A 17,561-nucleotide genomic window follows, 5' to 3' on the forward strand; every position below is an offset into this window, starting at 1 on the left:
TATATATATATATATATATATATATATATATCTCCAAGGAAGTGACTGAACAAGGGCACTGGAGAATTAATTTTCAGCAGATTTTCTTAGAGGAGGTGAGTGCAATGGAAAAGTAATGTAACCACTCTTGAAAACTAAATTAATTTTCAAGTACTTGTGGCTACAGTACACTCTTCTGTTGCTACTCTTATTAATAGCAGTAAACTGCTATTAACTGCTATTTTAAACAGTATTTGGTTTAATTATTATTATTTATTAAATATTAATGAGCAGTATTTAGTTGCCTTCCAGGAATTCCAAGTACCTCTTCTAGAGAGTAAACATTGCTGGGCACAGGCACACCCAGACAAATATGCATCAAGCTGGGCACAGCAGCAGTCACCAGTGCATTGCAGAGGTGCCTGAATGCATTAGCCCAGAAGAGGCACAGAACTCACAGAACTGAGTGTGACTGTCATTTTTGGGACTGCAGAGACTTCTGCAATGCTCTGGAGCTGCACCAAGTTGGGTTGGTGAAAGTTTCATCCTGTGAGATGCAGCAGCAGTCCATTCCTGGGATGGAGATTATCTGCACTGTTGTTGTAATTAAGCCTCAGCTCAGATTCAGTGTCCACTGTTAGGTACACAGTGCATGAGGAAGGCAGGCAGTGTGCTGTGCCTTGGAATGGAGAGCAGGAAAGCAGTTCAGGCAGGCAGAGTTACTCTCCAAACAACAAATCTGAGAGAAAACAGCAGACTGCATTCTTCTGCTCAGAAAGAGCTTTCCCCCAACTGCTTTAGCTGCTCACATCATAATCATTCTGAAATCATAACTAGCAGTTCTCCCTGCCAAGGTTTTGGTTTGATAAAGGTGAGTCCAAAAGTAAAACGTAAGAGTGTTATGGTGTTTATCTTAAAATAGCAATTCACTCTTGGAACTGGAATTTACAAAAGGAATTGTGCCAAAACACTTGTGTTTGAAGATTATGCTGATTCATCCAGCTGAAAGTTTGGCCACTGGCTGGAGAAGTAGTACACCAGACAGCACATAAAGGATGATAAATGCCAACAGGACATACAGGAAATAAAAGCTGGAAGAACTCCAAGCACCTCCTCAGGCAGCAGAATGTACAATCACTGCCACTTGCAACAATTCTGACACAGCTTGTTGTGCTGAAAGTTGAGATGTTCTTTATCTGTCATTATATATTGATTACATAAAGAACATCTAACTGGAAAGCCAAGCACAGATAACCAAGCAACATCTGGTCCACACAAATTATCACAGAGCTGGACAGAGCAAAAGGGATCAAAGCCGGAATAAAAAGTCTTCAATCCAGGCACAGTCATTACAGGTCTGGCAGTCAATGCCAGGGTCAGCCAGGCAGTCAGAGCAGGACCAAGGGGAGGAAAGGAGGGCAGTGGTTTGCAGCCACCCACCCTTCAGACACAGCACAATCAGCAGCTCAGCATTTGCTGCCAGTAGCAGCATCCTCAAATGCTTCCCTCCCCTTCCTTCAGCAGGCAGGTCCTGCAGACTTTTGGCACTGGACAGGGGAGGCATAGGGAACTCAGCAGGTTTTGTCCTTCTGCACAGCTGAGTGGCAGATCTCAACTACCTGAATCTTGTATCTTATCCCAGAATTGGCCCAGAGGAATTTTTTTTTCTTCTTAATGTGCACATTCACAAATACACAAAATTTTCATCTCTTAGTTCTCCTCCCAAATGCTTACAATTCTCTTCAGAAAAGAAATTAATTATATCACTGTACTCTAAATAGCCAAAGCTCCTGAAAACAGCTCAGATAAATGGGAAAAGACATTAAAAAAATCACAATTAAAAAGTATATTTGATTGCAGATTATGTGTCTTCTATTTGCTAAGGAATTGCTTTGTCCCATTTAAAATGCCAGTGCTCTGATTGCTTTGTGCTACTTGGAAGTGATTGCTGGAGATTAGACTTGCAAAAGGCTATCACTAGAGAAAAATACTCCAGTGTCAAGTTTGTGTTCAGGTTCCCAGTCAGGATGATTGATAGCATTATGGCCTCCAGACACAACCCAGCCTCAGCTGAAGAGAAAGCACAGCCCAGGGCTCTGAGGTAAGCTCATATTTTGAAACCCTCCTGTGTAGGAGCAGCTCTCTCAGAAGTACCTGTGAGTTCATGTGAACAGGGTGAGGGCAGACTGCAGGAACAACAACCTCCCTCTGCCCCAGAAAGGAGAGGCTTTGTGTTGTGGCTCAGAGCAGCAGAGCAAAGTGGGTTAAAGCAGCGTGCCCAGGTGATCACACACAGGGGGACAGGCTCAGAATTAGGTCATCCTGCAGCAGCCTCAAGGCTGCAGTAACCCATGCCAGAAGCAGCTCTCAGAGAGTCATTTACAGCTCACTCCCTGCTCCAGGGGAACAAAAACCTTCTGAGTTAGTGCCCACATGGGAGGTCAGTGCAGAGGAGGCAGTACTCTGAAAATTCACATCCCACCTGATGCTGCAGGAACTGCCACGTGTTTGGAACCCCAAATGTCCCAGACTGAATTAATGGCTACAGCCCTGCCTGATCTAAACAAGCTGCTGTTCCCATTCAGGGGGTACTTTTCTTTCAGCTCAGTTTGTTCAAGCCTTTTGATTGTAAATTCCTTTGGGCAGGGAGTGTCATATTTACACAGTGAGAGCCTGCTTGTGGGAGGATTTTGTAGCTGCTACTGTAAGAATAGTAAATATGAAAAGCAGAACTGGCAGAACAAAAGCTTAACAAAACCACGAATCATCACAATTTCCAATTCCAAAGTACCTAAATAGGGTAAGGCAAATATTTCAAGGATTTTGTCAAAACAGCTCTTCAAAACCTAGAAAAATGTGGTGTCTGTACTTCATAAATCAACAAAACATTTCCTTTTGTTTGCAATCCATCTCCAGAAAACCCCAAGGTGCCAATGAAGACCCTCTGAAACCCAAAAACAAATTTATGAGCTTGCTAGACTACATCTGAAAAAAAGAGTTGTACAATTCAAAACTGCAGGGCAAAACACGAAACAGCAAAACCTTCTGAATTCAAATTCCCCCTGGGTACCTGCTTGGCTTGGGCACCTGTAGCCTGCAGCCAAGGCACCTCTGCCTGCAGAATGCAGCAACTGCAGTGCTGGGACAATGCTGAGCATGTGGGACACTGCAGGGACAGGGGCAAGAGCACTCTCTGTGGCAAGCCAGTATGACAACATAGAACTACAATTATTACTTTACTTACCAGATTTAATGCAGATGCTTCTACACATACCCGGTGATGAAAAAGGGGAGCTGCACATGACTGCCTTCATGTGAAATGCACAGTGCTGATGATTGTGAGTGATGATCTGCTTCATCTCTCTGCCCACAGAGAACAGGGATGGATTAATTGTTGCCTTATTTATTATTTACATTGCAATAATGACCTGGGACCAAATCCATATACTTTTCTGCTAGCACAGACATTGCTGATGAATGTGTCTTTAGTAGATCATTGTTATACAGGCCATTGTGAAATGTTTAATGTGAAGCTAAAAGAGAACTGAGAGGGACTCAGACACTGAACCCATTGTCTACACTGCTTCAGGCACACCCTAATCCTGCCTGCACTTGCCACCTGCCAATAATCATCTGATAACTCTCATTTCCATGCTCCCTTCTCCTTGGGGCATGGATTATCTCAGTTTTTTACACAGCACAAGTTTCTGCCCATAATCAGGGGGCCACAAAGCCAAATGCAGCCTGATCACCATGCACAGGCAGTTCAATAGTTAATAGCTTTACCCAAGGCTAAACCCAAGGCTGAAGGCAGTCTTGATCATTAAACAACAGAACTTTTAATTCATGAGGCTAATTATGTTTCTCAATGAAGAAATTAATTAGCTTTGCATGGGGGCCATAACATAACATAACACCAACTGCTGATAGGACAATCCAACAGTGATGGTCAGGGATTAAAATGTAAGCAAAAACCAATGTTGAATGATAAAGGTTACAGTAACTACTAGGTGTCCACAGTAAATCAAAATCATTGGAAAAACTCAGACATATGTGGTAAGAGCTAATCTAATCACACAGTGATTGGTTTGACAAGCAGCTTCTGATTACTCCTTATGCAAATAAGGAAAAAAAGGGATATTTCTAAATTTAGGAAATGAAACCAGATGTATTTTGGTACTTTGAGTTGGCTGAAAGCATGCAACAGAAAAGTTTCATAGGATCATATCTGTTTTCATGGCAGAATGTCAAAACACAGGTTGACAGTTTCATCTTAACTACTTTAAGACATTTTCTTCTGAAATGTTGACATTTACATTTTATCTCAATTGGGTATTATGTCAAAAAAAAATCACTTTGTTGTATAAAAAGTGAGGGGTTTTTTTCCCAGTATCTTTCTTTTGAGAAAAAAACCAAACTGTTTTACAGCCTAATGGTGTGCAAAATCTATTTTCCATGCTTCAAAACATGCACCTATTTGGGGTTTCTTTGAAAGTAATCAAGACACAAGTTTCAATTCATTTGTTTGCACTTGGGCATAGAAGCCATGTATAGCACTTCAGGATCAGGGCTCTTTAAGCCTGTGTATGTGTAGGTGGTTAAATAAACTGGAACAACTGAAGTTAATGGAAATATCCACTAAACTCTGGATGTTTCCAGCTTTCAGCAAAGCAAAAGAGTTTTCAGTACAAACACTATTTTACATTAGCATGACAAAACAGAATGAAGTATTAGCTACATTTTTATTACTGGATTCAGGAACAAATTTAGATTAAACCCTATTTTAGGATATCTCAAGCATCTACTGATGCAAAATATTTTTACCAAAAATGGGCACTGTATAAAGGGGGGAGAAATTAATAGAAAAGCTTTTATTTGGTCATAGTTATTACTTAAGAATGCTAAAATAAACAGATAATTACTTTTAGAATGGAAGTTAAGTTGCTGATGCATTTCAAAGGGAAGGGCAGTCAGGTGAAATGTTTTTGACGATATTTTCCCCATGCTTTGAGCACATGCTGCTGACAATCTAATGAGGTGCCTTTCTAGTATGAACTGTAGGTCAGAAAAATCCATGATAAAAGTAATGATTCTCTTTTTGAAAATCTGTGGGTCAAAGAAGAGGCATGATGTGACTACACAGCAACTTTGCTCTGTAATGTTAATTTTGTCTGTGTTCCTGCCTTTTCCTCGCCAAAGTGCTACATTGTCAATCTCCTCACACATTGTTGATGACAGTAATTTGCTCGCCTGCTAACAGATGAAAAGCTTTCTGTTATGAGATATATTTAATAAATTTTTCTCTCTCTCCCTCTTGGGTCCATTATTAGCAATTGAAATGTATTTATTATGGTAAAAAGGGTGATGCCTCAAGCTGAGGGCTATTGTCACACCCACACTCACTCGAAAGCTGTGCTGACGATACACAAGAACTGCTACAAGAAGGAAGGGATCCAGGTCACAGCCCCCAGCCTCAGGGGCTCAGCCCACCCCAAAGGCAAGCATTCCTCACTTTTCTCAGCTGGAAAATCCTCTTTGAAAATAAGATCACATATTCCATCCCAATCATAGTTACTCTAGAAAAGTATATATCTCCATTAACATAATGTGCAGGCTGTCATTGGTTCTGCCAGATTAACTAAAAAGTTTGTAGGTACAGACAATACATTTGTTCTAATTAAACAGTTACCTCAGCTTAAAACTTTACTACACTAACTTTATTTTCTCCCACAAAGAATGTCTAAGACATTTGGCTGAAATACTGAGAGGTGGTTACAGATGGTAAAATGCATTTCTACATCTTCTGAGTGCCCCAGTCACTGGGGTATATTTGCATCTCTACTCTTTGGTTGATTTTGCTCTTTTGAGGTGAAAAGTCTCATACTTCCCTTTCAAAGCAAATAAAAGTGTTTGAAGTCTCCAGAATCTCAAGAGTCAAGAAAACCATTTTCTACCAAACCACCCTCTCAACTGGCTTGAAATGAAATGTCAGCTGAAAAACCCCACAGCAGAGCACGGAGTTTCTCATTGGTGATATCATGAACAGAACTCACAGCGCTGCTGCTCTTTTCTTTACTTTTCCCCATCTATTTTCTCCACCTGTGTTCCAAGCAGACAGTTGGTTCTCTGTGAATGTGGAAAGGAAGATCAAATCAAGGCCAAATTCAGTTGTTACCTCTGACAGCAGACCAAGAAAGGAAAATCTTTTGTTAAATTTAATTTTTACATTGGCTTCCCACGCCAGATGCACAAGTTGTTCTGTCCTGGTAGTTGTTGACAGTAGCTATAAAAAGCATAATATATTCATTTTCAAAATTGTACTTATAAATAACACTTCCATGACAGCTGGACCAGACATTTTCCTGTCCTAAATGAGGTGTACTTAGGGAGGAACAGGAGAAAAAAGAGAGAAAAACAAGGACTTTTTGGCACTGCAGTTCTACTTTTAACTCATTCACTCTTTAACCCTCTTTCTCTCCTTCAAAATTAACTGATTAAATGGATGACATGTAGCAACACCATTAAATGAAAAGACCATCATCTTGACAAAAGAAGAAAGCAACTCCATGACTGAGTTTTTAAAGTAAAAGACAGCAACATTTATCTTGTCGGCAATTGGCCAGGAGTTACTTTCATTATGCTTGTGTTTGTAAAGCAAAAAAGAGTGCAACAGTTTGGATACTTAATAAAGAAAAAGGGACCTTGACAGCAAATTTATAAGAAATATGCATCTCATAGACATGTGCCAGTTCTAATGAAGTTGGGGTAAGGATGTCCCTGGCAGCAGGATAAAAAGGGGAGAAAAAAACCTAAACCAAAGCAAACAAACAAAAATAAAACTCCACTATTAAAATAATTAATAGGGGGAAAAGCAAACCAGATTCAAATCTCTGCTTGTTTAAAGATTGTAAATTCCCTACACAGCTTCTTAAAGCACAGCTTTTTCACTCGCTCTCATGAAAAATGTAGGTCTTAGTTCCTTCTCACTTTAGAATGAAAATGTCAACACCCTGCAGATTGGAAGAGAGCATCTCATCTAGCCTATGGCAGCCAGATCCAAGTGTGCCATGGAGCTGATTATTAGAGCCACTTGAGTGGCAAAACGTATTTCTCTTATCCAGGGGGTCAGACCTACCAGCTGCTGGTTTCTATTCACTTCTGTGTGCCAGAGATCAGCCCCTGCCTTTCCAAACCTAAAGAGAAGGCTGTGGAAAAGTGAGAACAGCTCGATGGCTAGCACATTTCCTCTCACTTCCCTGTAGCTGATGGTTCAACTTTTAACACTAGCACCCTCAAGGGAGATGATGGGAATCTCTTTAATATTCTGCAGGATTCCAGCTTATGACATCTCTTTGTTTGAGGTCTGTAGAAGGAGGCATTAGAAAGCTTCACAAAAAGGCAAATGCAGCAACACAGGAAACAGGGAGGGGATGATGCACTTTCCCTTGAGCAGTGGCCCTTGGCTCTGAGCACCAGATTCCCAGCTGCTGCTGAATGATCAAGGAGCAGGATAGAGAGCAGATTGCTTTTTGTCTGCAGGAGGCCAGGAGATTAGCTGCTGTGCCTTCTGTAAGCATCACTGTAATTGTAGTCTTGAGAAAAAGCCAATACATAACTTCATACAAGGATTAAACTAAATCCAACTTATCTGGAAACTGAAGCAACATCAGCTGCTCCACGTCTCCAGTGGCATATTTAGGCACAAGCACATATCTCAATCGGTCTGTAATTTTCCTGAGGCATTCCCTTTGTTCCAGTAGAAGCCTCACTTAAACCTCCTGCATTTTAAGGTGCAGAATGATAATTAAGGTAATAATAAGAAGGTTGCAATAAGTGAATGTTTATTTTCTCCTCGCCCAACCACTGTTATTCAAGTGGGTGTTAGGTGAGCTAATTCATCATTTCAGTTTAAGTGCCATGAAGAGTGCACAGATACTTATTTACTTGTGCATATAAGTAAATAGATAATGTAACCTCATTCATCTGCTAACTGCCCTGAAATTAAGGCTTTAAAACTCTTTGCTGTATTGCAAAGCTTGCCTTGCCACAACCCCAGAGCCTGTTGGCAGGGGACTGCACTGCTGTTGTTACCTGAGCTGTTCCGTGCACTGCAGAGACATTGTCCTGCTGTCCCCAGTGCTGAACAAAATCACTAAATACAGCAGCAGCACTAACTCAGCCCCATTCCAACCTCAAGGGCTGTAAGACAAACAATTACAAACGTTCAGCTACATATAACCAGCTAAATTCTTTACCACAGTGGGATCATTTTCCTTGTTCAAGGACCAGTGAATTACAAACTGTCTCACCTGGAGTCACAGGAACTCAGTTTCTAAATTAAGTTTTCTCTCTGTGCTATGGAGCAGTAACAGTAATTTAGTTAGCTCAAATGTCAGCACTGGAAACATTCCTCTGAAAGCCTGTTTGCATGCTAAATGCAAGGTGCTTAATCTCTTGCTATCACAGAAACCACTGCCTATGCTGGAATTATTTGCTCATGCACCAAATCCCCTAATTAAGAGTAGGAAGGTCATCATAAAAGTCATAATTCCTAAAATTAATAGAATATCTTATGCTTGCAGCATCATGCAAATGTTCACAAAATACAAATTAACCTATGCAACAATTCAGTGAAGCACAGAGAAGTACCACTGTTTCCAAAAAAAAAAAATGGTGGAAAGTGAAACCAGTACAGAGAAGCTGGGTAAGAAAATCTTGCTAATATTGGTAGTAGGAGAGCAGTCCTGCCTGAGTAATCCCAAATCACTGACATTCTAGTAGATCAACATTTTTCCTTAAAATATCTTTTTTGCTGTACTTTTTAAGTGAGTCTTTGCAAATCATTTTTTTTATAGCAATGCCTGAAACAGAAAATCACGATGTGAAACTGATATTACAAGAGTGGAAGGCTCTGGAACAGCAAAGAGTGTGTTCAAATACATGGAAATTTTACATGGGAAAGAGATTTAGTTAATTGATTAACTCAGTAGGGGAAATTAATCATAGCATAAAGTACTAACATGAGCTTGGTCTATCAGAGCAGATCCCTTATTCATAGAGCCAGTAAAATATAAGACCCCAGAAAGCTGGGACCTAAAATTGAATATGGGATGCATACAAAATTTTTAATTTACCCAGGATTTTTAAAAGTTTACTTTGTTTTTTTAATGCTGAAATAACTTTCAGGGATTTTTAGACTGTTCTAGCTGTCACTGGTGCTTGACCCAGTTAAAACCAGCTCACTTCTACCAATAGTTTCCTATAGCCAGACATTGCAATCAACAGTTATTGCCATGCCTTTTTATTTTCTTGACAAAGTGAAGTTAAAGTCTTGCTATTTATTTTCTGATTGGGAACAACCATGTTCTTTTATCCAGCTTAACATCAAAAAGAAACATAGACCTGGGATTAGGTTACCCCAAGCCTATAGATTTCTCTAAATTTGTTTCATAAATTTGTATAATAAATCAAGTTCAAGTTAAACTTAGAAAGTTTAGATGTTACAATGTTTGTACACTGAATAAAGTGAAGACTGATCATTTCTGGCTTTTCTCTGTCATCCAACTTTTGGGCCTTCAAAAATCATGTGGTTAATGTAGAAATAAACAGCCCTGTGATGCACTGAAGTCAACAGCTTGTGACAGAGCTGACAGCCTTTAAAAGCTATTTAGAGAGAGAAAAACATCATTAAGAGATGACTTCTAAGGGCTTGGTAGGATTAATAGGATTTAATAGGATATCCTACAGAAGGTACTTGGTACATGGCAACTTTTGAATATTTCAGATGTTTGGTCCTTAAATGTTTTAGCCATAGTGACTGTGGAGATGCAGGAAAGCCCAGCAGTTCAGATAGGTTGCAACTACATTCAGACAGACAGACAGGTTCTTATTCAGACTCCACATGAAAAAGTTCCAATGAAAGAGATTAAATTTCCAAGGCTGAAGCAGCTGCCAAGGAGTCACTTCCCAGTTTCTGCTGCCATTTAGAGTCCTGCACTATCAAGGGGTTGGAAAATTTGCACACTCTTCTTTTGCAACAATGGAGACTGCAGAAAATTGCTCCAAAACCGTCCTGGGACTTGGGTGGTGTTGATGTGATCAGGCAGGGAGCAGGAAGAAGAGGAAAATGAGCTGCTAAAGTGCTGCCTTGTGAGCCTAGAGATATCTCTAAGATTTTAAATTCTGGTGAAAAAGAGCTGCTGGATGATTTTTGGCATGCAGCTAATAATTACTAAAGCCTTGAAAGGAATAGCTTCAGTGATTTAGCCAAACTGCTAATATTAAAAATACCAAAGCTTCATTTACAACACTTATTTTATTTTCAGATATATACAATGAAAGTCATTATTTACCTTGAAAGAAACCATGAGTCAACAAAAGCTGCATTAAATATTGCCTTTATCTGGTCTTGAAGGATTAGCAGCAGGAGGGCAGACTTCCCAGATCTAAGTGCAGTCATAGCACAAAAATGGTAAAATACTTTCATGTTTGGACAAGCAGGTTTTCAACAGTGAAAAAATAATAATAAAAAAATTTCTTGCTTTACAAAAAAAGGAAAAATTAAAATTAGTCAAGATGGTTGTGCCCCAGCCAGCCTGAGACAATCATTCACCATTTAGAGGATATTTCCCTCATACACTGGCAACAATCTAAATCTTTACTGTTCTGATACACCTTGAAACACTAAAAACCACAATTTCTGCATTTCTGAAGCAAAGAAAGAGTTTTTCCTGCAGGATTTTAAGGAGCAGCACTGGGCTCCTAGACCTGTGTGCTTTCCCAGCTCAGGGGGAGGCAATGCAGAAATGAATAATGTGGGTACAGCACTGAGCACACAGTGAGCACAGTGAGGATCTTTTTGCACATCTTCTGTTCTTTTTGCACATCTTCTCACCATACCAGACCTGGTGGAAAAGGCATCTGCCAGTGTTTACTCCCAACACACTTCCCTATTTGTTCCCCCTCATAAATGGCAACACTTGTGACACTTATCTAAACCCAAAAAGCTGTTTTAGTACCACTCAGCAGTGCATGAGCACTCAAAGGAGTCATTTTCCTTAAGGGGATATTTACTTCTTTCTGAAAAAATCCCAGAGATAACGTTATATATTCATTCATGGCACACTATTCTTTTATATCTTAGACCTTTAAAACAGAAGGATCAATACAAGGTGGAAGATTTTTACCCTCCAAGAAATTTATAAGCAGTAAATGATCACCCTTGGAGCACCCTAGTAAGAAAATAATGGCTGTTCTTCCTTGTTACTTTGATGAGGAGTGACAGGAAGGTATGAACATTTTCAAGAGTGCCCAGGTGTGTGGGACTCTGTTTAGGGAATGAAAGCTTAACTTTCAGATATTCAACTGAACAGTTTCAAAAAACCATAGTATAGAAAGCAGAGGAAAGGAATCAAACATTTATGCCAAGATCAAAAGGCAAAAACCCCACAAAAATTAAACCTTTGGAAAGGAATGAACCCTTTTGAAATAATCTTCTGAAGAAATTTTCAAAACATGGATGAAGGCAATGAAGGACTGAGATGTTTCTGGCAGCCAGGACTTATTACTCCCTTTATTCTTGTAAAGGGACCAAGGCAAATACTGCAGTTAAAAAAAAAAAAAAAAAAAAACAAAAAAAACCAAAAAAAACCTATGGAAGCTAAAAATCATTCTTTGCTGAAGAGAACTCTTCCTCATCCTCTGATCCACTGAGATGTAGAGTCTTCACCCAGAGGAGGTGACAGAGAACACCACTCCCTGGTTCAGGACATGAAGGTTCACCTATGGCAGCTTACCTGAGTTTAAGTTTGACAAGTTGTCTTGTAAAATAATGTCATAGCACACTTATTTGGCATTCCCATAGGTATTTTATCAGTTTTATCTTTTTATATAATTAACAAAAAAAGAAGAAACTTGAATGTAGGTTGTCCCATGGGTTTACTTTTGTGGAACAGGGTGGAAAGGAGGAGGGAGAGAGGAAGAAATCATACTCCATAAAAAAATGGAAACCCACTCAAATCTATTTTAAGCATAACTTCTGTAAAAAGAATCATCTGAGCATCAATTCCTATTTAATACAAGTCTCATGACTCAAAACTAGATTGATAAGATAAAGTACCAAATTTAGTAAATTTTGACACAGTTATACGTCTCTGCTGGCTTTGAAGTAAAATTGGGTTTTTTTTAATCACAAATCTTCCCACCTAGATAAGTGAACAGTTGCAGAAAGTTTTTGCTTTTCTAATGAGGTTCAGTGGAGGAGCATCTGGACCTCAACTTTCCCCTCTGAAGGTGATTTATACCTATTTTCCTCCAAAGTGCACAAGAATGTCCTCTAAAACCCCACTGTCAACAACTGAATCTAAAAATAGTCATCTTGGCATAAAGAGACAATATTTTCCTTTCTGGAGAAACCTGGCAATAAAATAATTTCAAGCCAAATAGTGCAGATTACACTGTGGGAGCTTCACTTCATCACAGCAAAATCCACAGTCACAACAACACAACGCAGCTGAAGCCTCACCAAATATAAACCCAGCTATCACAAATAGAAATAAAGTTCAGTACAAAAATAACAGGGACAACACTACAGAGAAAGGAACACTGACAACACAGGCTTTTTTAATTCCCTTTTGCGTGTGCTCAAAATATTGAGCAGAATAAAGAAGAGATGCTTCAAATTACACCCCAAAAACTTTCCATTAGAAAGTAGATTAAGAAAGGTGTGTACCTCAGGGAAACAGAGAGAGACAGAAAAACTGAAATAACACATTCATGAGTTATAACATGTAGACATAATTCATCAATTTTGAAATGGAGAATAATGCAAAATGTAGAACAAAACTTGTAATGCCTTGGCAAGAGCAATGAGGAGAGGATTACAGAAGAGTGTCCAAGAAAGGCTATGAAGGACCCCCCTGATGCCTCAGAGAGAAACACAGCAGGAATAATACCTAGATTAAACTCCAGCTGCCTTATTGACAGGCTGGAGTGCAGGGATGGGAGGGAGGGAAAGGGTGCAGAGCATAAATCAACATGAAGTGAATGTTTTAATAAAGCTAAATTTTTTAAATGAATACCACAGAAATAGCATGCAAAAATGCTGAGGGATGTTGACTATTTCATTTTTTCATTACATGACTGTTTTATTCTGACTCAAGCATTTTACTTTGTTAAAGTAGCCATAAAAGAATGATATTTGCATTGTTTTACAGCCCCATAAAATTAAAAAAAAAAAAAAACATATGCTGCTTAACAAGGTAACATCTCTAATAATCCTCTCACTGAGACTGACAAAAAGATGAGAACTTTACAATGGATATGAACTGAAGATAAAATACAGGATTAAAAATAAAATATAGAACAAGATTTATTTTTAATTAATTCACATGCCACCTCCAGGTTGATGTACGTGGGAGAGCTGCATTAAGCCTGCAATGTTCTTACCCAGAAAAGAATCAGATCTTAAGAAGTGTCTCTCTTAAGTAGGTAGGTAGGACAGTGTATCACTGAGAGTTGAGAGGATCTGCTCCATTTCAGACATTCACACTAAACCTCTCTTTTAGACAAAAATAAGAACACACACATATCACTGCCTGCTAATTTTGCTAAGCATAGAAAACAAATATGGGTAACAGTGGATGTGGAAAATTACATAGCATACTCACCTAAACCAGGCTCAGACAAACTATTCAAAACAATTTGAAAAGTTCCACTGCAAACTTGCTCATAAGTTTCTAATATTATTCTCTCATAGACTAACATCAGAAAATCATCAGAGTATGAACAAAAGGGAAGATAATGTCTCACAGACCCTGTATTAAAAAGTTACCATTTACTTAAAACTTCACATTCTTAAATAAATGTTTTCAAGCCTAAAAACCCCCACAACATTATAGCATAGGCTCTATTAATTTAAAATATAGAAGTATGTGATGTGTTCTGGATGTGTAGAGATGAAACCTCAATTATATTTTTTTCATTTTGGGACTTCTCATCTATGACCTTTTACACCCTACCTTCAATATATGCAAACTTTATCACTCACATACATGATAATGCATTAACAACTGATTTTCCACAGCTTCACAAGATCAGCCAAGACTTTGCCAAATGAGACAGACTGTCCCAAATCCTCACTGTAGCAGCTGATTCTGTGGACCAGATGGACATATGTGGTGATCAGATCAGAGACACAGGGCCTTGAGCTCACAGGATCTGACTTTCTTGAAAAAAGATGGGCAAAGTCTCACTAAATTGCTAAAGAACTGACCCATCAACCAAAATGGGACCTGCATTGAAGGTGTGATGATCCAGATCCACAGAAATAATCTGTAAAGCACAGGGATTCATAAGAAACTGTGAGGAAAATTAAGGAGATAATCTTGTGCTCTGAGATCCCATTGTTATTACAGCAGGTCAAGCACTGAGACAAATCCTAGCAGCTCTGCGTCTGAGTCTGGCAGCATCACATCAAACAAACAGCATGGAGAGAGCCAGGCTTTTGTAAAATTACAGATCAAAATCAAAAACTCTTGCAAAAGGAGAAGCAGAGGCAAATGCACGAAGAATTGAAGGAGCCAGAGCAGAAACTGGCCCCAAGCCGCAGCGAGGTTTTTTCCCTTTCGAAGCAGAGGAAGGCAGTGGGACGATGGAAGCACGATGTGCTGCTGGCAGCAGCATCTGTGCAGACCGTGGGTTCCTCTGGCCTGCCTGGCTGCCACAGCTGAGCACATGAATCACCAGCTCTCTCTCACCACTAAAGAACTTCCAGTAATAAATTCTGGTTTCTAATTTTCCAACAGTGTGGCACCAGAGCTTGGGCCAACAAACCATCAGTCACAGCGTGGCCTTTGCTGCAGAGAGCAGTGGTGGTGACACAAGTGACATTGTGAGCAGCATTAGGAGCACAGGTTTATTTTGGGCAACTGGGCAGCTACTATCAACTCTCCTAGAGTGTCAGTGAGCCTGAGATCCACGGTGGAAATGGAAATAAGTCACCCACAGGGGTGGCACTTGACCTATTACCAGAGAGCACATTAATGGAGTGTAACAATTGTTGGTAAGTAAGAAGCCATCCATAGATTCCCTGTATCCACAAATATCTTTGTACAAATTCCTTAAAGTACAATGTTTTGTTTCATTTTCTGTGATTTTATGGGAATATAATATTTTCTCTCCCACTAGTTTTGTAGGTGCCTTCTGTTATATTACAGACCACTGGCTGAGAAACCCAGATGGATTTGGAGACTGCACGGTTCCTCCTAGTCCTGCCATACATGAGTTGAATGCTTCTTAATAGTCCACACAGTTTTTTGATGACAAATCTGGAAGAAATTTGCGCCAGATTTTTCACTTAGCTTTGAATGCCAAACATTTTACAGACTTTTTTTTTTTGGATGAGGGGGTGTATACAAATTGGCATTTTACATTAAAAACTGCCTCCCACAAATCCTAAAATAAGGGAAAAAAAGATGGTCAGAAACTTCTACGTTTGTCAGTTCTTTCAACCACAGGAATTTGGTTTGCAGTAAAAAAAAACTTATGTCTTATGGGTTCTAGTGTTTAATATTGATAGATTTGCTGGTTGGCTAGAGGATACCTTCTAGCAGATGTCATTTTCAATGCTTCATATTGCTGGATTCTTACCCTTTGGTAGCAAGGCAACATTTACAGAGAAATCACAATCTTTTCATCAGTCACAGAAGCACTGTAGGGGCAGGATCCAGCAAATAATGGTTATGAAAAATATGATCAGGTCTGTCAGTCCACAGACTGGGAGAGATGAGCTTCAAGTCACCCACCCACAAGCATCACTTCACCCCTTCCAAAGACATTTCAGCCTCAAGATATCAAAATGCAGAGCTTGCAACAGACTGAAACTGAAACTTCAGGCTTCCCAGAGAACAGTTCCTATTTTTACAAGTAAATTACATACATTTCCCCTCAAGTTTTGCTGCTCAGTAACTCAACTTGAAAAACAATATTATTGTTCCCACATGGTATCTAGGAGGAAAGGCAGACAATTTGCATGAGAACATGGTTTTTTCCCTCTAAAATTCATCATTTATATTTCTCATTTTCACTTGCAGATTTGTATTACACTGGAGCACATTTTGCAAAAAGAAAATTACAACTAACATGACAAAGTGCTATGATCTATTTTGGATCAAAAAGGTTTTCATAGAATGGTTTTGCTCAGAAGTGACCTTCCTTGCAGATTATGAGACCTCAACCCCCCTGCCATGGGCAGAGACAAAAAGGACAAAGTTTCTCTGCAGGTATATTGGAAAGTGATACCCAGTGCTGCTGTTGGACTCCTTTGTTGTAGATTAACATGTTGATGTTAAACTACTGCAGCTAAACCTCTTCACTGTGAGCCTTCAGGAACTTCTGAGTTTCAAGGCAGGAATTTTTGCTTCATTTATATAAAAGGAGGCATTTGGCTTTGTCAGCCAAAATGAACCAGGACACTCAGTTGTGGGAAAATGCCAAGACTCTGCTATTAAAAGTTACCATGTAATACCAGCTCTGTTAGCACAGGGTTTGCTGACATTTACCACTCCGGATTTACAGAAGATGTGCATAGTAAGGAGTGGAAGTGTGAGCCCTTTTCCTTGCCCTACCAGAACCTATACAAAGACTCCTTTTCCTCTTTGTAAAATTGGAGGTCATGACCCTTCTATGGGGCAGTAAGTGGAAGGAAAAGTAATGAATTTCAGGTGTAGTGTGTAAGGAGGAGCAAATTTCGTGCAGCTCCATTCTTAATTGGTCACAGTTTGCAGTTTGAGCCAGGTGAGAAGTTCACTGTATGAGAGCTGGTTTTGCTCAAGAATAAGTTCCTATTTTTGCCTCCCTTCTAAGCATTTTTGAAGACAAATCAAATGAGTCATAGGCTCAGATCCAGGTATGTATACATTTACCACTGTGTGGAGAGAAGAAAACATCACAAGACAAGGACAGAATGTAATCCTGGCTGATAACATAAACACAAAGCACTGTGAGACACATCAATTGTTTTGACAATAGCCACCACAAGAGAACTGTGTGCTTCATTGGTTTATTGCAGAATAAAGCCCTACCATTTCACACAGGTCTGATTAAGCAAGGTGACAGATCAGCTTTGGGCTGTGTATTTAGCTATGAAGTTGGTGGATGTCTCTTCTACATGCATGACTGTAATAGACACATGAGAATAAAAATAGCTGTCTTACATATATTCAAATCTATTGTCTGGTTTTGAAACCCTGGAGGACAAATGTGAGTTGTCATCTCCTTTCTCTCCCCCAAGTCAAATAGCTTTGAAGCAGTAATGACTACCAGAATTAACAGCTCTGGATTAGCCCAAAGATATGAATAAACTCAGTGGCAATGTTACAAGCTTACAAAATAGACAAAGAAGACACCAGCAAATTGTGCCTTAAAAGCACAAAATTATTCGGAAGGATTTTACTTAAGTGTAGTTCCTACAGATTCTACAGAAAGGAAAAAAAAAGCAGGATGTCAAAAGAGATGAGTGTGCAGTCTTCTAAAGCAATACAACTTCCTATCTCTGCCATGTTACTTACATACAAGAATGTAAT

At 39.4% G+C, this 17,561-nt stretch overlaps 1 long non-coding RNA gene across 8 annotated transcripts in view; it reads right to left on the minus strand.

Moving 5' to 3' along the window:
- The window catches only part of LOC106629284 (uncharacterized), a 154,715-nt gene that overhangs the window by 13,242 nt on the left and 123,912 nt on the right, over positions 1-17,561 (minus strand). For 6 of the 8 annotated variants that reach the window (XR_012582706.1, XR_012582704.1, XR_012582708.1 and 3 more), the window contains one exon: positions 3,224-3,342. The exons of 1 other annotated variant lie outside the window; for it this stretch is intronic. This is a non-coding gene — a long non-coding RNA (uncharacterized LOC106629284). Of the gene's footprint in view, positions 1-3,223; positions 3,343-6,032; positions 6,106-17,561 lie in introns of all 8 variants that reach the window. One more of the 8 variants, XR_012582707.1, reaches the window with a different exon arrangement.

The sequence above is a fragment of the Zonotrichia albicollis genome, chromosome 14 (genome assembly GCF_047830755.1).
Source record: "Zonotrichia albicollis isolate bZonAlb1 chromosome 14, bZonAlb1.hap1, whole genome shotgun sequence".
Lineage (NCBI taxonomy): Eukaryota > Metazoa > Chordata > Aves > Passeriformes > Passerellidae > Zonotrichia > Zonotrichia albicollis.